The 24,939-nt window shown below is 42.8% G+C and overlaps 1 long non-coding RNA gene across 1 annotated transcript in view; it reads left to right on the top strand.

Annotated features, from left to right (window-relative positions):
• The window catches only part of LOC119544247, a 34,717-nt gene extending 12,813 nt beyond the window's left edge, over nucleotides 1-21,904 (top strand). Inside the window, exons 2-3 of the long non-coding RNA XR_005218800.1 lie at nucleotides 19,926-20,127; nucleotides 21,776-21,904. This is a non-coding gene — a long non-coding RNA (uncharacterized LOC119544247). The remainder of the gene's footprint in view (nucleotides 1-19,925; nucleotides 20,128-21,775) is intronic.
• Nucleotides 21,905-24,939: the final 3,035 nt, after the last annotated feature.

The following is a 24,939-nucleotide window of genomic DNA, read 5'->3' as shown; positions in this document are numbered from 1 at the left end:
ATGGTTACAGTTAAACTCAGAATAATTACTAAAGCCTTTAGAAGATGAGAAAAAAAGCTAATGATTAAAGGGTGACTTTTTGCTCAGGTCAAATAAGGTTAACTTTTCAACTCTCTGCCCCCTAACACCTGACTGTGTCACAGAACTCTGCATTGTCTCAGATTAGCAGTTGAGTTGTTATAAATTCTTTTGAATTGTTTGGTGAATGCCACTATTTGGAAGAGACTCCAGATGAAATACTGGAAGTGCAAACTTTTGTACGATTCACATACAAGCATCAAAATAAAAATCGCAGGCTAAAAGTTAATGCCATTTAGGGTCAAAAGGTCACATGGACATTCCCAGATATCAGTGCCAGGTATTATAATCTTGACTTTTAGACACAGACAACATTCCGGGTCAAGCTGATACAATCTCATCCTAGCATCCAGCCATACAGACATTGCATGTATGTGACTTGAATATAAATCAGCTGAAAAACTGCACAGTGATAAACACTGGGAAAAATAATCTTAAAGGCAAGGTCCTGGGAGATGAGATACTCAAACATAGTTAAGGATATGACTTGTTCCAACTGCAGGGATGGGTTAGGCCATCATGAAAGGTCCCTCCAGCTAAAAGATGAGAAGTCAGCATCAGGTACAGGGGAGCCGGCTCAGCAGCAACGTCCAACCCTATGAAGACTGAAGAGTCGGACAGGACACCCAACCAGAGAAACCTCAGTTTGGGGAATGTTAAAGTACAAAAAATGCAACGAAATATAACCCCAACTCAGGAGGATAAGATGGTCACAGTGAGAATCCATTTTATGTTCTGTGCTTTATTGTCACCCTGAAAAAGGCAAAGGGCACTTGAATGTCTGCTAGATTCAATGGTCGCAGGAAGGTTCTAGTCCCCCGTGATCTGTCAGGGCAGGACCACAACCTCCTCCTTGCCCACTTTGCTCTCTTGGTTTTGCTGGTACCACACATTCCTTCTCTTCCGCTCCTTACTCCCCTGGCTGCTCCCACTCAGTCTCCTTTCCTGGCTGCTCCTCATCTGCTCAACCTGTAAATGTTGGCGTGTCCCAGGGCTCTGTCCTGGGCCCAGGGCTCTTCTAATCACTGTCTTCAGATGGTCTCAGCCAGTCTAAGGTTGGATCTTCCTGCCAGTGATCCCGAACCTACTCTCCAGTCACGACCACTTTCCAAAACTTCAGGCCCATACAGCCATCCACATACGCGGCCTCTCTCCATCCTAACAGGCATCTCTGACTTGACTTACCCAGCCCCCGAACCTGCTCTCCCTCGTCTTTTTCATCTCAGTTCACCCAGTTACTGAACAAAGACCTAGGCTGAAAGGCTCTAGGAGTTACCCTTGATTCTTCTCTCCCCTTAAACTCCCACATCCAATTCAACCCAAGTCCTGTCAGTACTTCCTCCAAGGCATTCTTGTCTTGATCTCTGTTGCTATAACCCTGGCCCATTGTGAACTATTGCACAAGATTTCTAACTAATTTCCCTTCTTCTGCTGTTGCCCTTTAAAAATCACTTTTTGCCCAGCAGCCAGAGGGATCCATTTTGAGCATTATGTTACTCTCCTGCTTTAAAAATATAATAGTTTGCTTATTGCGTTTAGCATAAAATACAAATGCCTTACTCTGGCTTAAAAGCTCTATGCCCTACATGCTCTGTCCTTTGCCTCTTTCCCCCTTTACAGCTGTGCTCTAGCCATGCAGTCCTCTTTCTGCTCCTCAGACGCATCACATTCCAGCCTCAGGGCCTTTGCATGTGCTATTCCCTCTGCATGGAGAGCTCTTCCCCCAGTTTTTACATGGCTCCTCTACCCTGACAGTCACATCTCAATTTACATGTTGTTTCCTCAGTGAGAATTCCCTGGCCCTGAAATCTAAAGTAACAGCACAGTGACTCTATCATTTTAAATGGTCTGTATGTTACTTACTACTGGCTGACATTTTAAAAATTTATTTACTCATTTATTTATTTGTGGGTTTTCTCCCCCTCTTAGAATAGAAACTCTAAGAGAGTAGGGACTTTGTATCCCCAGGATCTGGAACAGTGTCTGCTATATGGTAGGAGTTCAATCCATATCTGTGGAATAAATAAGAATGTGACTATTTGAAGGGTAGTATTACTCCAACCTGTGATGCTTGTGCTCTCTCTCAAAATGAGAAAGTATTTCAATTGGCTATTATTGGGTAACAAGTCACCGAAAACTCAGTGGCTTAAAACAAAAAAAGCATTTATTGCACACATATCTACAGGTCATCTGGGTAGTTCTGCTGATTTGGGCCACATTTGGTGGATCTTGGTTTGACTCATGCACCTGTGGTCAGCTGGTGGGTTGGCTGATGGCTGCTGGTCTAGAATGGCCTCACTCACTGTCTGGCAGCTGTCTGGATGTCAGCTAGGGCAACAGGGATAGTAGGCCCTGTTTCTCTATTGTCCACAGTCCAAGCTTATTCACATGGAAATCATGGGGGCCCAGAGAGAGAGCAGAAATGTACAAGCCTCTCGAGGCCAAGGCATGGAACTGGGTACATTGTCCCTTCCACCACGTTCTATTGGTCAAAATGAGTCACAAGGCGGCTTGATGTGCTGAGCCCTTTGTCTTGGGGCTGGCCCCTATGAAGCTTGTTGCTGCAAGGAGAGGCTTAACCTGCTTATAATTGTGCCTAACAGTCTCCCCCTGAGTGCCTCTTTGTTGCTCAGATGTGGCCCTCTCTCTCTCTCTAATAAGCCACCTTGGCAGTAACCTCACTGCCCTCCCCCCTACGTGGGACCTGACTCCCAGGGGTGTAAATCTCCCTGGCAACGCAGGATATGACTCCCAGGGATGAATCTGGACCCAGCATCGTGGGATTGAGAACATCTTCTTGACCAAAAGGGGGATGCGAAAAGAAACGAAATAAAGCTTCAGTGGCTGGGAGATTTCAAGTGGAGTCTAGAGGTCACTCTGGGGGACATTCTTATGCACTATATAGATAACACTAAAGGTTCTAATGTATTAGAATAGCTAGAAGTAAATACCTGAAACTACCAAACTCCAACCCAGTAGCCTTGACTCCTGAAGACGACTGTATAACAATGTAGCTTACAAGGGGTGACAGTGTGATTATGAAAACCCTGTGGATCGCACTCCCTCTATACAGTGTAGGGATGGATGTGTAGAAAAGGGGATAAAACCTAAATGAAAAATAGGGTGGGATGGGGGGGTGGTGATTTGGGTGTTCTTTTTTTAATTTTTATTTTTTATTCTGATTCTGATTCTTTCTGGTGTAAGGAAAATGTTCAAAAATAGATTGGGGTGATGAATGCATAACTATGTGATGGTACTGTGAACAGTTGATTGTACACCATGAATGATTGTATGGTATGTGAATATATCTCAGTAAAACTGAATTTAAAAAAAATGAGTCACAAGGGTGGTTCAGATTTAAGGGATGGGGAAATAGGCTTCACTTCTTGTTGGGAGGAAATGCCAAGCTACCTTGTAAAGGTGTGGTCACTGGGAGCGTAAAGAATTGGGAGCATTTTTGCAACTCAGGTACCACATGAAGGAAGACAACAGAAGTGGTCACTGTTCACTGCCATGTTGCCCTCCCTAGGTGAGGGCTGAAAGGCCACGTGAGGCCCAGCAGTGTATTTCCATCAGTTCACAGGAATAGGGTTGGACACAGTGTTCAGCAGTGTCCCTGCTCATCAGCTGTGGGGACTGTTTGGGGAGTGGTGGGACCTGGCCTCTGGGTGCTCTGCTGTCTGCACAATGATGCCCTCATCTGTGGCCAATCAGTCCTCCCTGATTCTGCCACCTTATAAGTCCACATGGGCACAGCAGAGCCCAGTGCAGGTGCTAACGCCTCTTAGGAAGCCACCCTCAGAGAGTCACAGACTCAGGATGACTTTTAGTGCCAGATGGCTCCCAACCTAAGGCACCAGGTGAAGAATAATGTTAAATCAAAGTACTCTTTTTTGTTTGTTTTTAATGGCCTCCGAATGATTCAGAATGAACAGACCTTGACACGGGTGTCTTAAGGGAACTCCCTAAAAAGTGAAGAAAGCTACATGCCCAGTTCTGTGCTTGCCTCTGTGCACCACAGCACATTGCATCCTGAGAAATTCAGGGCTACAGCAAAAAGACAAAGCTTTGTCCCAACAGATGAGTTTGTAGCCTGCTCAAAAAATTCATAAGCTGCCCTGCATATTTAACAGTTATTCACAAAATATAGATTATCTGAAGCTTGCCACAGAATCACAGAATTTAGAAGTTAACTCTGGGGGGATTAAACAACTTGTTCCATGTCCCACTCACAGTGGAAAAGAACCCTCCTGTCCTGGCTCCCTGTCCCATTGTTTTCTTACCTCCCCAGATGCCAGTTCAGTTTTAAGAAGGTTTTTCTCCACACTCAGATGCAGACAACTGCATTTGACTTAACATATTGATTGGAGGCAGGTGAGAGTGGATGTAGTGATTTAGCTTGACAAACATTTAGCTTGGTTAAGTGTCCTCTGGAATCACTTGAACTGAATGTCTCCTTTCCCCAAACATTTCACTCAGCAACCTACCTCACCAGCATAAAATATTCAAATTCTTTCTATATTTCATTTATTAAAAAAAAAAATACTTCCACTCCATAGCTGCATGATATCTCCACTGGGAACTTTCCATACATTGAGAAAACAAGATTTAAACACAGATTTAAACCACTTAGCAGTGGGAGTTGAGCCTCTGTTTATGCCTATGTATTTGTGTAGTTGACCAGCCTTTTCGGACCTCTTACAAAAGCCAGCATAGAAGGGAAAAAAAAAAAATCAATGACTCTGTTCCACTGCAGTTGAGACTTTTTTACTCCCCACAGACACATTCCTGAAGGCACCAGTCATGGGTGAAAAACTCCAGAGGGCTCAGGATTGGCTCCCACTGGGCAGTTCGGAACATGTGAGCGAAGCAGCAGAAACTCAGTGTCCACAAATCCTTTGGCTCCTAATTCAGCTCTCCACCCCAAACATTGGGGCTTGCCCAACTTTGCCACAAAAGGAAACAGATCGCAAGCTTGGAGGGTTGGGGAGGAAACCAGAGGCATGTCTGGGATGATTAGAAACATGAAAAGATAATCATGGCGAGGTTCACTTGTCATTCTGTTTGACTGGAGGCACATAGAGTACAACAGAAGGGACATTTGAATACGTCAGATGACAAACCTCAAATTGGATGCACGTGTGGCCTAAAGTCTTCTCATCATTTTTGCTTGGGCAAGGGAGGACTTTGGAAAGCAGGGGTGGCCTTTGCAATGGAGCAAACCTACCAGAGGTTTCCGAAGGGGCATGGCCCTGCTGACCTTGTGACTTCAGACTTCTAGCCTCCAGAACTTCGAGACAATAAATTTCTGTTGTATTAAGCAATCCAGTTTGTGGTACAAACAAATACACTGATGTTCAAGCACCAGTGAGAAACTGTCCAATCAGGGGCCTAACAAGGATGGAGGCCAAGGATTGCAGATCCAGTAGTTTAGAAGTGGTGACAGGATCAGATCAGAATCTGAGCACATTGTGATCAATAAATGGTGCTTGAGGGTGATTGTCCCAAACATCTGCAAGTGTTAACTACTCACCTTTATAGGCCAGAACGTGCCTGGTCTACAGAAGGGCCGGATGTCACATGCCTCAGACAGGTGCTATGCTGTGGTTAAACCTCCTCCTTGTGCTGATGTCAAAACAGAAAGAAACCCAATGACTTGATTCCTTCCTAGTGTAGGGGTTAACATCTCAGCTAACTGGATTGACAATTGAGGATTTCCTATAGAAATTTGGTTCTTTTGGATTTCAGCTGCATACAAGTTCAGTCACTTTTTATCCCACTGTAAGTGGAGGTATATGGCAATTTGAGTACTCTCATACTGAAGTAAAGATAATAGTTATTTCCTTCAACTCTCCTCCCGTTTTCCTTTCCACCAAGAGAGTTGCTTTATATTCTGCTTGTCTTTTTCTGTCATCATTCAGTGAGGCCCCTGACACCTCCTTAGTATCTTCTTCAGCTCTTTTCACAGTATCTGTTACATGTGGCAATACAGGGCTTAGGGGAAATGAGATAAGGGCAACCGTAGTACTTCAGGGGATGCAGGCATGGCTTGGGTGGTACCGGGGTCAAATAATGGGTTGGAGCTCCTTATCTCTGTTTCTAATTTTGCAATTGAGCAGTAACATCACAGCCTATCAACCAATCTGTCATTCCTTGAGTCATTTAATTAAACCTACTGTGTGCCCATCACTTTCCCTGTGGGCTATTAGACATGGTGTCAGTCCTCAAATTGCTCAGATTCCAGTTGGAGATTCAAGAGTTACACACAATTAGCAATTCCCTAAGTGCTCAAAGCTGAGTAGACCCTGAACAGAGAGGAAGGAGAGCTCAGTGTAGCCTGGAACAGGCAGAGAAGTGGGAAGGAGATGGCCTGAGAGATAGAAAGAACTTGTCCCAGCAGTTCTTCCTGCTTCTGCATCCAGCAGGCATAAAGTGAAGATGTTGTTGCAGGTCGTACAGGCCAGTCTCGGGTACCTGTGGCAGTCATGTGGTTGCTAAGGGGCCCTAAGTTCCAGAACTGGGACTAGTATGGGAAAGCAAGCTGTCTAAGCACTTACTCGACCTTGAGAGTGACGCCTCCTTAAATTGTGTGCCCTAGCTGCCCCACTCGCCTCAACCCAGTCCTGGAGTCTGTCACCCCCATTATCCACATACACAAATACTCTCTCTGCCTCTCTCCATTTCATTCTCTATCTCTGTCTTCCCCCACTCTCTGTTTCCCTTTTTTTTAAAATTAGTGCTATCTTTCTCCCTCCTGGCTGTTTCTTGTCATGCTTGCTCTTCTGCTCTTTTCCTTTCCCCTTTTACCACTCTGCCTCTAAAACCTTTCTGGTGCCCCTCAAGGATGGGTTCCAGATCTTGGTATATTCTAACGCAGGCATGCACCTAGAGGGCATGGGGTGGGGTAAGAGCAGAGAATGTGTGTGACCTGCTTTAGCAGTGATAGTTTTAATACTGTGGCGATAAGACTGATACATATCAAAGACCATATGAGAGTTTAGATCTGATTCCTAAGAAAGCCCAAGTTCTTTTTACTATGTAAGGATATAAGATGATTTAAGTTACATGGAAAAGTTAACTTCAATAAGGAGATTAATATATTGACATTCTTGACCAACAAATGCTTCCACACATATTCCCTTTGGAACAAAAGCTCCTTGCTTATCCAAGCCTTCTCCACTATATCACCAGCACCTAGAAGAGTGCCTGGTACATATTAGGTGCTCAATACATTAGGTGTTAAAAAATAGCTGAATGAAGAGTTTTAGGAGTTTAAGCAGTATTTTAAAATGGAGAAGAGGCTGAGACACAAACAATCTCAGGGATGTGACAAAATCATTTAACAAATTGTAGATGAAGTCAGATGGAAGCTATGATATAGCTCAACATTCCAGACTGCTAAAGTAATAATCAACTTATCAACTTGGTCTCATGATGTAGCCACTTCTGTCTTCTGTTCTTTTGTCTGCAAAGTGACAAAGAGGAAACAATCTAGGCGATCTTTCTGCTTTAGAAAATCCTCCATTTTCTTTCCAATTTGAGGTTTGGGTGGTCCCATTAGAAATGGTTCCATTTGGTTTTGTTTTTTTAATTTGTTGTCTTTCTTCACACTACCATCTCTACTTGGTGCCTGGACACCCCTTTGATCACAGCCTCAGAGAAGAGGACAGCGTATGGCATCAATCGAGCAAAGCCTTGCTTAAGTTGTTCTCCCATATTTTCCCAGTTTAAGCTTAAGTTTTCTTAGTTTGAGTCTGCATTACTGTTGGTACAAATGGTTCCTTTGGGTACTGCATTCCTGCTTTCATGGATATATTGACTTGTTAAATAATGAAAATCAGCTGAGTGGCCACAGAGTGGCCTGAGAAGCAGTGTCTCCCAGGGTTGCAAATTGGCAGCCTGGGAGTCAAATTCAGCCACAAATATAATAGTCCAGCCAGCAAAGCATCTGAAAGTTTTTTCACTAGGTAAAGCATGCCTAGACAGTTCTGTGGTTCTTGTCACTCCTTATCGTCTTGTCCAGGACATGCCATACACATATGCAAGTTGCCTGTCCCCTTTTTAGAGAGTTTACTTTAAACTTCCATACTCTGATCTCAGTTGAAACTCCCTTGTGGAGACTCATCTCCCATGAAAAGAAGATCTACTCCCACCAACTCCCCACTAGCAACCCTCTTCTCCAGCTTGGTATTGCCCAGATTCATTTAGGCATCATAAAATTTGAGGACCATATCTGTAGAGAATAATTGCAAAAATTAGCATCCTGATTGACTACTATAAATCAGGTGACTCCATGCTTAGAAACCTTCCTTCAACATTCCACCACCATGCTAGGGATGTGACAAGCCAACTCTCCCTATGTCAGTCCTCACTGTGCTAAGCTCTGTTGGAAATCCCTGGAAGCTCAGTATGCACAGGAGATAAGCCAGGGGCATGATACTTGCTCTCTGTAGTGTCGTCGTTTCCTCAGCTTCTTTTTTTTCTTGCTCATTTCCTTGTTCTTTCATCATAAAGTCTCTGTGTTGTTTCTATAACACTCTTGGCAGAAGGGCACATTGTATTCCTTCATTAGATTGACTTTATATAGAAAAGGATACCAAGGTACTGTTTGATAGTTTTTCTCTGCTAGCATCTAGACACACACATTTACTGGACCATTTCATTTTAATACTTTTACATACCATCCTTTTACCACTTCTGAAAAGCGGTTGTCTCTTCTTGGTCCTTGCCCATCACCTTACAGAATCTCATGACCAACCCAGTATCAGAGATTTGCCCTTCCCCAATATGGTATTGCCCCACATCTTTTCAGTGCCTCCTCTTCACTCCTATGTAAGAATTTGGGAACCCCAAACACTAGGAAGGTTCAAGGGAAGGCCATTTGCTTCTCTCTTAAGAATATCTTAGGGGGATTCCTACAGTGACTGGGTAGGAGATTGGGTTTCAAGACCTCTTCAGTCTATTTCAGCTTTTAGGTTCTGAAAATCTGTTAAAGGATTTGTTTCACCATTTGTACAAAGGGGTCTCCATAAGTACCCAAAGTGTATTACCAAAGCCCTCAGGATCTGATATCTCACTAAGGTTTTCTTATGATTATTTCCTTGAAATTATTGTCTATCATTAGTAACCACCCTTACTGGTAGTAGGATATTGGCTTCAGTTAGAAGCAAATGAACCAAGAAAAACAGCATGGCAGGAGGGAAAAGTGGATGCCAGAGAGGATGACAGAGTGGTTGTGTATGGAGAAGGAGACTTCACCTTCCAATACAACTCTCAGAATAGAACCTGTTCAATTTTTAATTTTCTGCCTTGGGCAAAAAACATGCCTTGTTTTATCTTTAGCTTCTGCCAGAGGAGTGTATTTTCTCAGCTTACCTCTTCCACTTTCTCAGGCTGTTCTCTCTGGATGTCTTGTTTGTGGTTTTAATCTTTCATCTTGCTTTGTGATGGTTGTTTTGAGTTTACAGCTAATTAGATATTCTGTGGACACCCTGGGGTTGGACCAGTCAGTGAGGAGAAGGAGACAATGCAAAGCCTATTTCCCACTTTATAGGTTCACTGAGTGATTGGGAGAAAGGAGGGAGCTCGCAACACATGGAGAGTGAATTGTGTGCATGAGAAACTTGGAACCCAGGCTACCTCCAGCTCAGGGTTTCCTGGTAATATGCTGAGTTTTCTGGCATACAGTGAGCAAATGGCATTAATGAGGTGGGCAGAGAAGATGCCATCGGAGTTCGTACATTTACAAGCTGGGCATAGCAAATGTGGAGAAACAATAAATGAGGTTATCTTATCTCCTGCGTTCTCTCTCTCTCTCTCCCTCAGTTTGTCTCTTTTTTACAGTAGCAACTTTTAGGCTGATTAAAGTACTTTTCATGGTTCCAGGAGGGAAGTGTCTTTTGTACTACACACCAGAATGTCAGTTCTCATTACTAAGCCCTGGTTGTTCAAATGCTATTTGAATCTCCCCAAGGTCTCCTTCGGGGAGGCTGTAGGCAGAAATTTCAAGGAGCTTATGCCAATTATTTTCTTTCTACCTACATATTGATAGCTGACCTACAATAATCATGTGAGTCAGGTGCTATGAATATCATTTCCTTTATTTCATTCATGGCTTTTAAGACAGATAGTTTTTTTTGCCCGCCCCCCCCCCCCCTTTAGATTCTTTTCTCTTAGCCTCAAAACTGCCATTTGTGTTTTTTCTTTGAGCATTACTTGGCAGACCACAGGGAGAAGTGACCCAGCTTTTTTTCTCTTTTGCCTTTTTGCAATTCCTTGGGCATTTTCCACACTGGTTAATGGGGTTAGTAGAGGATGTATAACATAAACGTATTCTGAGGCTACACAGAGGTGGGAGCAGGTGTCTAGCTCTGGGAGTCATTGTTTAAAAACTCTATCAGTCAGGGGCCTTCTGTTGTGACACAGAAATTAACCTGGTGACTCATAAAGGGAAAAAAGGAATTAGTTAAAGGATATGTAGTAGTCATTTAATAAAAGGAAAAGCTGAAGACCAAGTGTCAGAAAGCACTGGAACAAGGGAAGTTAAGCAGCTGGAAGTAATGGAGAATCTCTTTAGGGAAGTACCAGTGCTCTGAGTCTTCTTCAGTTTCTGTCCTTGTTCTGTTCCGTGAGCATCTGGTTGGCCCAGCATGGGCCTCATGCCAACCTCCTGGGTAGATAAGGGTGAGGAGTCTTGACGAATACTCCTTCTAAGACTACGCACAAGGGAAGATCCGAATGTAGCAGTAGAAGGGCGAATAGGTTCTGGACAGGCAGAAACAGCAGATGTCCCTTCATAAGTTGAACGGTCCTGATTGCCCTGGAAGTTACGCCCAGTGCCCTGATCCTACGCTGATTGTTGTCATAATTACAGAATGGCGGGAGAGCCTCTTCCTCATTCTCCCAAAACAGCCAGATGGACTCCAAGTTGCCTCCCTGGAAGGAAAATGAACATGAGCCACAGTTTTCCTTCTGCATGGTAAACTTTTTGGCAATGACTTTATCCTCTCAGGCTTTCAAAGATCTCTTGAGTAGCTGGGAATGCCAGAGGGGGAGGCAATGCCTCTCCAAAATCTCAGTTTCTCAGGCTCTGTGTTCATAGTCATTCTCTTCAGCTGATCTGACAGGGCTTTTTATTCAAGTCCTAGCAGGCCTCATGTGTATTATTTATTTGATTTTTAAAAACTGTGTCATTTGCTTTTAAGGAGCCTCTGGGAATCAGCATAATTAAGCATAGATTAAAATGTCTGAAAGACTGAAAACCACCATAATGATGTAGTGAAATAAAAGCAAGGAGCTTGAAAACAGCCTCATATTGTCACTCTGTCAAACCATCCCAATTTAAAATGATACCCTAAAACCAAGCCTCACTGGGGATGATCCAACTGGGATTTCAGCTGTTGAACATAGGCAGTGGTTCTAAAGATATGGGAAGAGTAAATTGGAAAAGGTCCATGAATGGAGATATAAAGAGCATCAGTCCAATTCAAAGGAGAAGGAGAAAGAAGAGGAGGAGAAGGAGGGCAACATGAGAAGAAGGAGGAAAGAAGGACCTGCCGAAGCCCTTTAACAAATACTACAGATGGCTATGACGTACACCAACATCCTGGCACTTGTTATGAGCCAGGTAATGTTCTAGGTGAGTAAGATGGACAAAGCCTATTGAATGTGGAGAGAGATTAGTCCAGCAACTAAGATAATTATATAGAGTGATAAATTTTGCATAGGACAGAGAGTTACTGGGTGGTCACTCAGGCTTGGGTAGACAGGGAAAGTCTCTCTGAAGAGGCAATTTTTGAGTGCAGTGAAGGAAGGAAGCAGCCACGGGAAGATCTGGGGGAGGAGTTTTCTCAGAAGAAGAGGTAGCAATTGCAAAGGCCAGGAGATGGGGCAGGATGGAGGCGAAAGTACCGTTCATGGGCATCTTGGGGAAAGGGGCAGGATGGGGTAGGAATGATCATTACTAAGAATAAGGTCACTCAGCATCTTTACTGGAGGGCTGCTTTTAGGTGTTCTTGGCTGCAAGTAAAAGAAAACCTAATGTGGTTTTCTATGTACCCCAACAAACACATATTCTTAATTGTGAATGTGAGCCCTTTTAAACAGGACCTCTTATAGATATTCTTTTTAGATAAGGTATGGATCAATTGAATGAGGATGGGCTTTAATCCATATAAATGGAAGCCTCATAAAGAGAACTGGGAAGTCACAGAAGCTAAAAAGGAGAAGGCATTGCCATGTGACAGGAAGCAAAGATAAAAGCCAAGGAACCCCAAGTTTTGCCAGCAGTCAGTACCAGAATGTTACAATCCTCAGGGAGAAAGCAAATCTCACAGATATCTTGATTTTGGACCTCTGCTAGCCTCAAACAAATTCCCGTTGTTTAATTCAATCCACTGTGTGGTATTCATCATGGCAGCCTAGCAAATTAAGACACCTAACTAGTGGTAGATTGACAGTTCAGATTTTTTAATCTTTATATAATAATAAATCTAAAAGTTGGCAGTTCTAGGGTTGACGCAGAAACGTGATGATATCAAGTTACTGGGATTTTTCTTTCCCCATTTTCATCTTTAGTATGTCAGAGATGACTTTCCTCATGGGTATGAGAGAGATGCTACAGCTCTAAGCTTTGTGTCCTCATATAGTAGCTGACCAAGAAGGAAAGGGGATGCATCCCAAAATATTTTCCTTGTGTGGCTGTGTGTCTTTTTATCAGAGAGGAAAATATTCCCCAGAGTCCACAAACAGACTTTCTTTTACACTTTGCTGAGCAGAACTGACTACATGCTCACTACTAGTCTAGGAGGGACTAGAAAATTGTTAGCTCAGCAATGGCCCTATCTCTGCCCAGCACAGGCAGCTGTCCACAAGCGGTTATTTGAGAAATGCTTGTCCAGACCCTCTCAGGGGAGGAAAATCATTTGGAATAACTGAGGTGAGGAAGGCTCCAGAGGAACCTGTTGTTTCAGGTTCACGTAGAGGAATGCAGGCCACAGTGGCCTTGGCTGGGGATTGGTGGATGGGAAGATAGGGCTGCTGAAGTGGAGAGGGCACCACAGACCAAGTTGTCCTTAGAATGTGAGGTGGAGAAGGTGAGAAAGCGCACCCGGGAGGATGGAGTCAGCAGGCTAGAGGTGAGGAGTCCAAGCTGACATGACAGGTACAGCTCTAGGACCACATTAGGTGGATGCTTATCAAAGCCTGACCATTTACTAGCCACGTTCCTCCCTGTACGTCATCATATACAAAATAGAGCTGATGATAGCACCCATCTCATTAGGTCTCGTGAAGAATACACATTTAATACATATTGTCATAGGTTAAATTGTGTCCCAGATCAATTACATTCAAGTCCTCATCTCCAGGCCTGTTCATGTGAACTTCTTTGGAAATAGAGTCTTTGAAGTGTGAGTAAAGTGGGGCCAAACTGGACTAGGGTGGGCCCTATCCAATATCACTGGTGTCCTTATAAGAAGAGGGAAATTTGGACTCACAGACAGATAGACACGAGGGGAGAACTCCATGTGACAATGGAAGCAGAAATTGCAGTGTTGCAACTGTAAGTCAAGGAAAATCAAGGATGCCAGCAAACCACTGGAAGCTAGGAAGAGGCAAGGGATGATTCTCCCCTACAGTTTTCTGCGAGAAGTACTTGCTTTTCTAGCCTCCAGAACTGTGAGACAATTTATCTCTGTCGTTTAAAGCCACCTGGTTTGTGATACTTTGTTATGGTGGCCATAGGAAACCAAGATGCATGCAGAAGCACACGACAGTCCTAGCACATGACAATCAATCCACAAGGGTTGGCTATTTCAGTGTTACCATATGCCGCTCACCTCTTCCCATGGCAGATTTTTCTACGTGTACATAATGCTTTCCAGATCACACAGAATCTTCACGTGTGCTATCTCACTGTATGCTCAGTCACACCTCTCTCTTTAAAATACCTTGCGGCCATCAGCACGAGGGGTCTTGTGGTCGTGCCCGACCCAGAGACTTACTCTAGAGTCTTTGAGAAGGGCCCCCTGTGTTCCTTTCACCCTACAGCTCATCCAAGGGCAAGTTCTCTGGGAGGACCGATGAGAAGAGTCTTGCCTGGTGCTTTGGAGCCAGGCAATGCAGCGGCCCTTCTTTGATGCTTTTGGGATCAGGAGTGTTCTTGGCATTGCCTCAGTTGCTTCTCACGGTGCCTGCGGGTGGGGGTGGGCAGGCGAGGGTGGAAGGTGGGGAGGGGGAGAGTAGCTGAATGGAGAAGCACAACCTTTTGATTGCTTTCCGAACGGAGGAGAGGGGGCTACTCCCTCCTGAATCTGGGCAACCGTGGGAGGGCTGGACTCTGTTTTACAGTAAGGATTTTTCTTTCTTCTCTTTTTTTTTCTTTTTCCATCAACACTTGTCAAGGATTCAAGGCAAAACGCCTGGCAGTGGCCCCGGCTTCTGCACCAGCACAGGCAAAAGATGGGTCTCACAGGGAACAGAGCGCGGCATTGTTCCAACCCTGCGGAGTGGGAAAGTAGGTCAGGGAAGAAAATGCAGGTTTGACAGAACTGGGCATTGAACTTGTCACCTCAAAGCCCATTGGTGTAGAAAGGAAATCGCCAGCAAGGGAGCAAGGAGTAACTGGAGTTTGCTGCCCCAGCAGGGGCAGACGCAAGCCCTGGAAAGCTGCCTGCGCCATGCTCAGCCCCCTCCCACACAGACCGGCACCGGCCTCCCGCAGCCCACCCCCTTCCCCAACCCTGGGAAACCAAACCGAGTGATGATTCTGGGCAGCAAGAGCAGCTGAGACTGTCTCTGGAGAGAACGCCAGGCGGCAGCTCCCAGCACCAGCTGCATTTGCAGGACTGGGAATTGGACACCCCCCACCCCCACCTAGAGGAGGCTCTAATTACAAAGCAACGCCACCTTCTAGGAAATTTCTTGGGTGAATGGCTACCAGTACCAGTAGAGAAAAGCTTTGTCTTCATCACCCTCCCAGGTTAGTATCTTAGCCAGGGGTTCCAGCTGTAGCCTGGGAAGAGAAAAAAGCACCCCCTTCCAATGAGCTTGACCCAAATTTTGGTAATTCTACTTTCTCTTAGAGTCAAATCATGGAGTTATTTTGGATGAAGAGCTCCTCATAACTCAGACACATACACCCCAGCTCTCCCCTCCCCGCCCCGGCTCGTAGGACATTTCATTGTGGAAGTCTCTGCAAATTCCTTACTCTGAACAGTTTTTGCCTAATAAGGGACGCCTCCTCCCTAAAGGTCTGAAAAAACATCTTTCAGCAGCAACGAGAGAGACTTCGTAATGGTCATTTCAGACCTGCCTGTCACATTGTTGGCACCAACAACTAAAAGTTTATTGGATGTTCCTTCCTTGAGTACTTTCAGTGTGAACGTGGATCTATAGCCAAAGGCCACAAATGTCTGTGCCTGCCACTCACCCCTGAACTTTCTTCTGTAATGAACAACTATTCTCCCTCCCAAAATGGAAATTGCACTGGGAATAGTGGACTAGCTAGGAATCCAAAAACTCAAATTTCAGGACTGCCCACTACCAAACTTGCTATTTACCAAAATGTATCAGCTTCAGGTTCCTTGGTTGTAAAATGAGGATAATACTAGTAGAATTGCAAGGTTTCAACCAAACCTACGTGAGGTTGCTGTGTGAAAGCCCCTTTCACAGGCCTGGCACTTTGGATTGGTAGAAGCTTAAGCCAAAGCTTGTTTCCTTTCTTCCTGGTTGTTGATAATACCACAAGAAAGAATTCTGGAGGAAGTGTTGTGAACCTTGGAGATAGATGTACTTAAGTTTGATTTAAAAAGAAGAGGAAGAATGGAGGAGAAAATAGCATCTGTCTTGTCACCTAAACATGCTCTGTCCAATGTAGTAGACACTAGCTACATGTGGCTATTTAAATTGAAATTAAGAGAAAAAAAAAAAATCCACGTCCTCAGTCACACTAGCAACAATTCAAGCGTTCAATAGCCACATGTAGCTAGTGGCTAGTGTATTGGACAATGCAGTGCTAGAACATTTCCAGCATTGCAGAAGTTTCTACTGTACAGTGCCAAAAGAGTTATTAGAGAAATTAGCCCTACCATAATGATAAGAACAAGTTTCTTAAGGAAAAGCCCAGATTGCCTTTTGCCTCAGGGTGTATTGTCTTCTTTCAATGATAGTGCCTTTAAGACACACAGTGTTTATTTCATACCATAACCAAGAAAACTATACTACTCACACACACGTGCTCCCATCCTCCTTTTGGCTAGTCCTGCAGGTGTACTCGTGTGTCTCGGGACCAGCGTCTGCTCTCCCTGCCAAGCCAATCAGGGAGGAAGACGTGTGAGCACAACTTGGGTGAAAATTGCACTTTCACAGACCTTGCTTCCTTGTGTGGCTGTATGCCCAGACTCTGAGGGGGGAGATAATGCCACACTCTGCAATTGCACCGTGGGGTATGAGAGGTGACTTTAAAGCAGAGAGGAGTGCCTCCTTCTGCTTGCCTTCCAGAGAGCTGAGTCAGGCAACAGGAATTGTATTGTTTTGGTGGGTAAGAGGGACCGTTGTTGCTGGGGATGGTAAAGAGCTTGGGAAAAAAAGAATCTTTAAAGAAAAATGAGTGTGGTGACAATAGAAAGAGGGACATTTCCTAAATCCCAAGTTGCTTTGACTTCCAGTTATCAATATTGGTGGGAGGAATTTGGTGGTCACTTTATATGGGGGTGGCTGATGCCCCAAGTACCCATCACTGTCGGCTTCTGTATGATGACAACCCTTTCTAGCAGAGCACTGAGCACAAGTTTTTCCAATTGCTCTCACTTTCTGTGATCCAAGTAGAGCAGAAAAAGCTTCCTAGAGAGATTAAAATGCATACCTGAATGACTCCAGCCAACTCGAGTCAGGGTGATGGGGGCAGGAAACACAAAATAAGTCAAGGTTAATTTAGCATGTGAAGAAAGTTTGAATTATTCATTTTCTGACCCTGTACCAGGTACTTTTGCTGCAGTCTGTTAGTATCTTTTGCAGCACTGTAGTAACACAGTTGTCTAAGCCATCTTTGAAAAAACATGCCTTGTCCTCTTGTTTTAAGCAAAGGGGTTGCTAATATAGAGCCCTTGTGCCAGCCACAGCTGGGAGATGCCTTTCAAGAGCACCTAAATGTGGCACAGCTGAGAGGAGGGAGGGGCGGGCACTAAGCACTACATTCCCATTTGGGCTAAGTGATTGGGAAGGAGGAGAGAGATTAAAAGCAAGAAGCCAGAAAACCATCTGAGGGTTTGGAGGGGATGGAGGGAGGAGGAGGAAGTTTCATGGAGGATGTATGATTTGCTTCCTTAAGTCATCAGAGCTCTTTCTTTTGACTTTCAATGAGATTTCCAACTAGAAATTCATCCAAAAAAAAGATTGTCAAAGATTTACTGATTTAAATAAGCAGGGAACAACATGGAAAGTTGTAAATAGCCAGTGCCTATCAAGAGAATCAGGACAGAGGACATTGGCTCAGACCTTGGCTCAGCAGTTCTTGTATGTTCTGGGCTATTTTGACATTTCATTACGCTATGAAGTGAGTGTCAAAAATATGCCAAGCCATTTCTAGATCTCTGAGGCTGCTTTGGCTGGCATTTCATTTAGCTTGTGATATTCTTGGCTTTTCTTGTTCTGATGGGCATCACAACTGCTCAGACATGCACTTATCACTGAATATAAAGTCATGCTCAGCTACACCTTTGTTCTAATTGCCACTTCATGGCACCAACCTTAACCAGGTTGAAATCGCTGAGTGTGTATGTTCCAGAGCTGCATCTGTGAGGGCTGCAGGCTCACAGAGAGTCTTGGGCACATTACAACAAATTCTCAGGCAAGACTAGCAGTCAACCTTTCAGGAGCAGGAACTGCGAAGCTGGGGGGAGGTCAGTATGCAAAATGTGCTTGGGAGCTCTAGAATTTAACCTTATGTCTCTGTTAGAACGTAACTCAGAAGTCATTTAAAGTAGAGGTCACAAACCCAAATGCCTACAGAGAGCCAGGTGGATAAGGTAAATGAGTCAAGTGAATGAGCAAAGCAAGACAGGAATGAGACAATATGGAATGGTGAGGACTGTAGCAAACTAGAGAGCATATGGCCAGTGGAAGAGCAAAAGCTGATACTCCGCTCCAGTGGATTGGTGCCATGCAGGAATGCAGACCCAGGGTTTCCAGATTTGCTAGCTTTTCAAGACAATTAGAAATCCATATTTTTGTGAAGTCTCTTGATTTTTTAATATTGGACCAAAGCAAATGGTCTCGTCAAGTCAATGGGAGACTAGGTTGCAAACCATGCTTTGGGATCATCTGTGACAGGCTGGTTCTAGTATATTGATTTGCAAACGCAATCGGTTTCCTAGTTCCTTTGATCCTGAAATCCCCCTCTAAATGGCCAAACAAGGCTTTGGGGCTCAGACTCTGGACTTCTTTTATGTGCAGCCATTTTCCTGTGTGGTTCTGACTGGCCTGAGGCTGTAGTGCTCCTGCTTGTCCTTCTTGGGGAATGGAAATTGTGCTCTCATGACTCTTCAGCTAATTGCTTTAATGCATCCTGAATGTATCTAGGCTGCCGCCCCTAACCACCGGGTCATCTTTTATTCACAGGCCTGAAGTCCCTTAAGCAGCTCCCCGCTGTCCCTCACGCTGCAGGGGATTAATGTAGTCTGGTAGGTGAGTCAAAAAGAAAGATGACATCATTTTCATGTCAGGAATGAGGATGTGTGTTTGTGTATGTAGGGGTTACGGAGTGTAAAGAGAGGAAAACCGAGGCTACTTCTCTTATAAGGTAGCACAATACCCCCCTCCCCCACTTTCAATCCAATGTGGCTTCTCCCAAGTGAGTTATTAATATAGGACACAGCCTGGCTTCTTCCCTTCTGTCTCCTCATATAAATCCTACTGATTAATTTACTTTAACAAGAGGAATCTTTTTCTATCTCTTTCAATCTTTGTCGTTCCTGCTTAGTTTCTCTTAATTCAAACCCAAGACCCACAACTAATTTAATAATCTTACTTAGAACCTTAACTGTGAGGCTCAGTGTATAAAGAGCTTTATTTTGCATCATCAGACCCACCATTATAAACTGGGAGAAAGGGATTCATAAGTCAAAGAGTTATTAAATGAGATGAAGGGTTCAAGAAGGCAGGTAAAAGCCAGAATTCATATTCTGTCTGGTTCAATTAGTGAAGGAAAAATGACAAGAATCCCACATATCCTGGAAATTTGACAATCCAGAGAGATTTACAAATGGTTTTGAAAAAAACAACTACATTTAGTTCATTCATTACCACAGAATGGTGGCATAGGACTGCCTACTCTTGAACAAATAATTAGCGATAAAACCTTATATCTCCTTTCAATGTATGAATGGAAAGCCTGCCCCAAATCAGCCATTGGTGGTTGAGTTAGCCCAGTTTACAGAATCCCCTCCCCCAAAACAAAACAAAACAAAACAAAACCCAACAATAAAGCCAAAGCAGTCAGGCCTGTGTTTATTCCAGTGTAGCTCTGTTTCATATAGCACGGTGTCAGCAGGCCACAGCTGAGGGTAAGATTGATCTTGCAAGGGAAATTCAGGTCAGAACCAACAAAGGTGAGAGCTGGGTAAACCAAGACTAAATTGGAGATCTGGTTCTGTACTCATCTGCTGCAGGAAGGTGTGGGACTGATCACCCATGTGAATAAGGACTGTTGGAATGTTCCAGATCATTCCTTAGAGTTCCTTAATTCTTTCCTTTGCTGCTGTAAGGGATTTTCTTTCTTTTGTGGGAAGTGTCAGTGCTTGTCTTTCAAAAGCAAAAAAAAAAAGCAGACTTTTTTTTTTTTTTTTTAGAAACAAGTGCCATGCTGCCCATTTGCACACTCTTGTATTGAAAGGAGTCAGGAACTGCTAATGAATATACCAGCTGTGTAGGGAAAAGCAGCCAAGCTCCGGCATTGGGCTGTCATTTTTCTGCTGGGGTCCTTATTCTAGACTGCCTGTGAGAAACATGAGTCTTCAGCCACAACATGAATAGAGAGCAAGGGTGACAAAGGTGAGATTATCCTGGAATGTTAGTTAACAACTAACCTTGTCTTGGGGCAAGGCAGCTAGATGGCATTATTACTTTCTGACTTGGTCTGGTAATATGTTAAAACCCAGGCAAAATCACTTCTCTATCTTAGCACCTGAGACCTTTAAACACCACTTCCCAGGATTTGAGAACTAGAAAGTTTGGTGACTTTGTTTTAGATATGTTTCCAGCTTCTCCTTTCTCCTCCCCTTCCCATCCTCGCCCTCCCTCCCTCCCTCCTTCCCTTCCATTCTTCCTTTCTTCCCTCTCTCCTTTCTATATTTAATATTCCTTTTTAATATCATAAACTACTTAGTTATTTTTTGGCTGAAATGGATAAACATCTTACTGGGCATGAATTTAGGGATGCCCATATAGTTATGCCCATATTTGTGTGCATATATGAAGTGAAAAATACAGTTTACCTTTTGTGCATCTCTCTCATTTCCTTCTATAATAATAGCTACTGTTTATTAAGTGGTTAGTATGCACAAAGCACCGTGCTTGGGGCTATGCATATATTACCTCATTTAGAGCAATTATTAATGCTGGGCAGATGTGGAATATCTCTCTTCTGCCTTCCATTAATTCTTTATTTCTGAAATATTCTTTTATAGGTAGGATTATGCTACTCTTTCTAGTCTAAACCCAAATGATGACTGCAATCAAGGATAAAGTTGTTTCAAATCATAAATATTATCATTTTCGTTCTAGAGGAAAGAGGGAAATGTATTTTTCCAAGCAGTGAGTTCATGCTCACTTCTATAGAGTTTGCTCTCAAGATACTTGGATGCCTCAAAGTTAATTAAATGATTTGCCCCCAAAGCTTAGTTTGGGGAAGCTCCTCAATCTCTTGTGCTCTAGTTTCTTTGTCTGTAAAATGAGATTTAATGGATAAATGTGAAGTGCTTAAAAGGGTGAATGGCATATTGTAACATTCAGTGAATGTTAGATATTCTCATCATCTTCATGACAAATTATCAAAACAACACTCTGAAGGAGGTATTATCATCCCCATTTTACAGATGGGGAAACTGAGGCTCAAAAGGATTAAACAGCCTGCCCAAGTTCATACAGCCTGCCAGTGATGGAGGCATTGATTTTAATCCTGGGTTACTCTCATTCTCGAGCTTCCATCTAAAATATGATGCTGCTCATTATGGAAAGTAATATCTGCCTAGAATACAATTTCTTTCTCCTATAGGAAACCTGAGCTGTAAAGTAAACATGAAATGTCCTGAAGACTGGACAAGTGTCACATGAGAAGCATTTTTAATTCCTCTGGTAGAGAGGGAGTGCTTAATTACCATGTGCCACTGCTGTTAACCTCTGCAAATAAGTCTAATTATCACAGATTAATGAACAGAGCTTAGGCACATCTAAAGGGGCTTTGCTGAGGGGCTTTCATTTCTGCATTTCATTATCTCCATAAACGCTGTTGTTCTCCATACATGTGGCTAAGGGACTTTTATTGTTATTATTTTTAGCTACACTCTGTGAAATACCAACAACAGTGCCTATGAAATAGCTCAGGGTAGGGATTGCTTTCCAGGAAATCTTTAGGAAGCCTGTAAGTTGGGTGGCTGTTGCTTAGCTGTTTACTGATGAATCATGCTACATTGGTTCATAGGCAATAAAGCTTAGACGGTCGCCAAGGAAACAGGCCGAGATTTTGGAAGTATCTGAAACCATGGGGAAATTTCCAAGAAAAATCAATGATTTAAGTCAACAGTCAGATTAAGACTTACCTGCATCAGAGTGAGTAACAAAAATGCAACTGTGGCTTGAATGGTTCATTTCTGTCTGCACCATGACTTAAAAAAGCACACACACCATTTTGTGATTCTCAGATTATTTTCTACAAATAGAAGAAAATGGCCATTGTGGTGGTCATTAGAATGGAGCTGTGCCTGGCGACCATCTTTGAATCTGCCTGTGAGCTCAGAGAGACCCGTTTCTTGAGTAGCTTGGAAATCCCAGTGTCATAATGTGGCAAGAGAGCAAGATGACAGTTAGCAAAGGGCTTTGGCCATACAAAGGCTGGGACCCAAGGAAAGTCTTGAACACAATTCGCCAGACACATTTCATTAATAAATGATTAGATTTGCAAATCTTGTCAGTAGAGATTGCTATCACAGAATTAATGAAATAAATAATGAAACATTTCCAGTGTTTCTGGCAGGCTTACAGAGCAGAGTAGATCTCTGCCTTTGTTGCAATTTATGGCTGTCTCTTTGATCAACTCCTGGGGAGTTCAAGGAATGATTTTCCTGCTTCCAGCGCCTGCCTTTGGCTTTTATGTTTGCCTTTTTTTTTCTGACTTGACTTTTCATATCATTTTGTGATTCACACATAAAGGTTCCCCAGGATAATATCAGATAAAGAAACCCAACAGGGTGAATAATCTGCAGTAAAGAAAATCTGAATTGTACTTTGAGAAACAACCCATTTGATGCTGGGCTAAGAAAGGGGTAAAGGAGGGGTTCTGTTCACAAACTAACTCAAAAAATTTTCACGATTTTATTCGAACATCTCCATTCTGTACAGTCCAAAGCCGAGAGCATTCCTAATCAGGAAGCAAAGGAAGACGCCCCCCAGTGTGAATTACCCAGTAAGCAGACAAACCATATGTTCAGGGCATTAGCAACGCAGGGGTAGCTCATGTTCTTTTGTTAAAAATGGAAAAAAAAAACACCCAAGATTTTTCATATCTTGAAAAAAAGTGTCAAAATAATCCTGGGAGAAATTACAACATTATTGGGTTTCTTCACACTTATTTTCTGACTTAATATTATTTAAACTTGAATTATTATCAAGAATGGGAAAAGATGGGCCACCAAAATCTAGTCCCTGGATGCAACCTCTGATGGTCTTAATTGGCCCAGGTAATACATGAGATTTCTTCTTTGACCCTTTCCAGTCATAAGATGATGTAACCATTATTCACAAACCTGACATTTTGGGATATCTTTCAGGGGAAAGCATGATATTGACAATATAAATGAATTTTCAGTCCTCTCCCTCTCCATCCCTACCCTGCACACAATGTGTGGGTGCACACACACTTATACATACACACAGAATTTCTGGGAAACCCCAAGGAGCCCAAAGGTCCAGGTCCTGATGGATTGCTTGCTCCCAGACTTGTCTTCTTGGGAGCTGCCATCGTGCTCTTTTTTAATTTTTGCCATTGCGAAAATTATAATGGAGCCAAGTGCAAATCCACTGAATTTTAAAAAATCCAATAAAAAGTGCATATTTGAGTGTCTTTATCTTTTCTAGTTTCTTTCCATGGCACAGCAATTCCACAGGCAAAACACCCTTGACCTTTCCTAACTACATAGCTTAGATTATTTTTGTGTGACTAGATACCATCCCAGTCGAAAAAGATTTGAAAAAGTAGTGAATTATTAAATTGAGGAAACAAAACAAATGCTAAGATATTAAGGATCGGAACAAAATGAGCTATAAAAACTCCCATTTAGGTTTATAGAGGGGGTGTAAGGGCCTGTCTACAGGGTGATAAGTATTCTTGAGCTGTAATTTTATGATACATGTTTTCAGTTAACTCTTAGAGTTGACTAGTTTTGTAATGGGAACTTAAATATATATAGTAGGATATATGCATGTACATATAGTCAATTCTGTATCTCATCTCATTCCAAGATGAGAATAAGATTTTATTATTATCAAATTATTACTGTATTACATTGATTCTAAGACACACTATGTTTTTTCCTGTATTTTGTTAGTTCTGAAATCTTCTTACATTTTGTTAGTTCTGCAATCAGGAAGCATATCAAAATCTCTGTTAGCCAGGCAGTAGTTATGATGAAACTGTCTGTACTATACGTGGACATCAAAACTTTCAGAATCAATGTCAACTGCTGCAAAGGAAATCTTGGAAACGATAAGAAATACTGCATCACCCACAGTCTTAATGGCAAGAGGTTATGATGTTAGGTGGGAAAGCATAGGCATTGATGACAATGAGTCAGAAATAAAACAGAAACTGCAACATGCAGATAAACTGTGCACACCATGACATGCATAGCAAACCAAGGTTACAGTGCTTTAACACCAGCTCCTTAGGTTCCATATGTTCCAAGATAAGACTACGGACTTCCAGCAATTTGCCTCATTTACAAATTCTGACAAAACCTGGCTTACTAACTTCTGCACCAAACTACTCTATGACTCCCAAGTTCCCCTAATTCCCCTTTTGAGAACTGCTGAGACTTTGCCAAGGTGGCTCTTTCCCTGACTCAGTAAGTTTAATGAACCCTGTTTTGTGTGATCAGCAATTTTCCCTGGTGGTCTTGGTACAGAACTTTGACAACTTAAGAAAAAATTCAATAGGATCAGCAGACTCTAATGCTAAGAAGTTTTAGGAATGCATTAAACTAACTTTAAGTTTCCCTTCTAATGTATGCACAAAAGTAATACATGATAAAAATACATATTTAAATAAGTTTAAAAGAACTTTTGCAAACATATAAAATTAAAAAAAAACTGATAAGAAAGCATTATGTTATAGTTTATTGCCATCAGTTTTTCTTAGTGATACATAAAATAGTGGTATATCATATAATTGAAGGCATTTTGCATTTGATAAAATAGAGTTTATGGTTAATTTGATAAAACTTAATAGCTAGTTCACTTTTACTGGAAATTAGTTATGGGCCATGCACTGTGCTAAGTGCTTTACCTATGTGAATCCATTTAATTCTCATAGCAGGTAGGTCCTGATATTACCCTCATTTTACAGATGAACAAATTGAGGTGTGGAGGGGG

Source organism: Choloepus didactylus, chromosome 9 (assembly GCF_015220235.1).
Source record: "Choloepus didactylus isolate mChoDid1 chromosome 9, mChoDid1.pri, whole genome shotgun sequence".
NCBI lineage: Eukaryota > Metazoa > Chordata > Mammalia > Pilosa > Megalonychidae > Choloepus > Choloepus didactylus.
The sequence above is the reverse complement of the archived record's forward strand: the minus strand, read 5'-3'. Positions and strand labels throughout refer to the sequence as shown.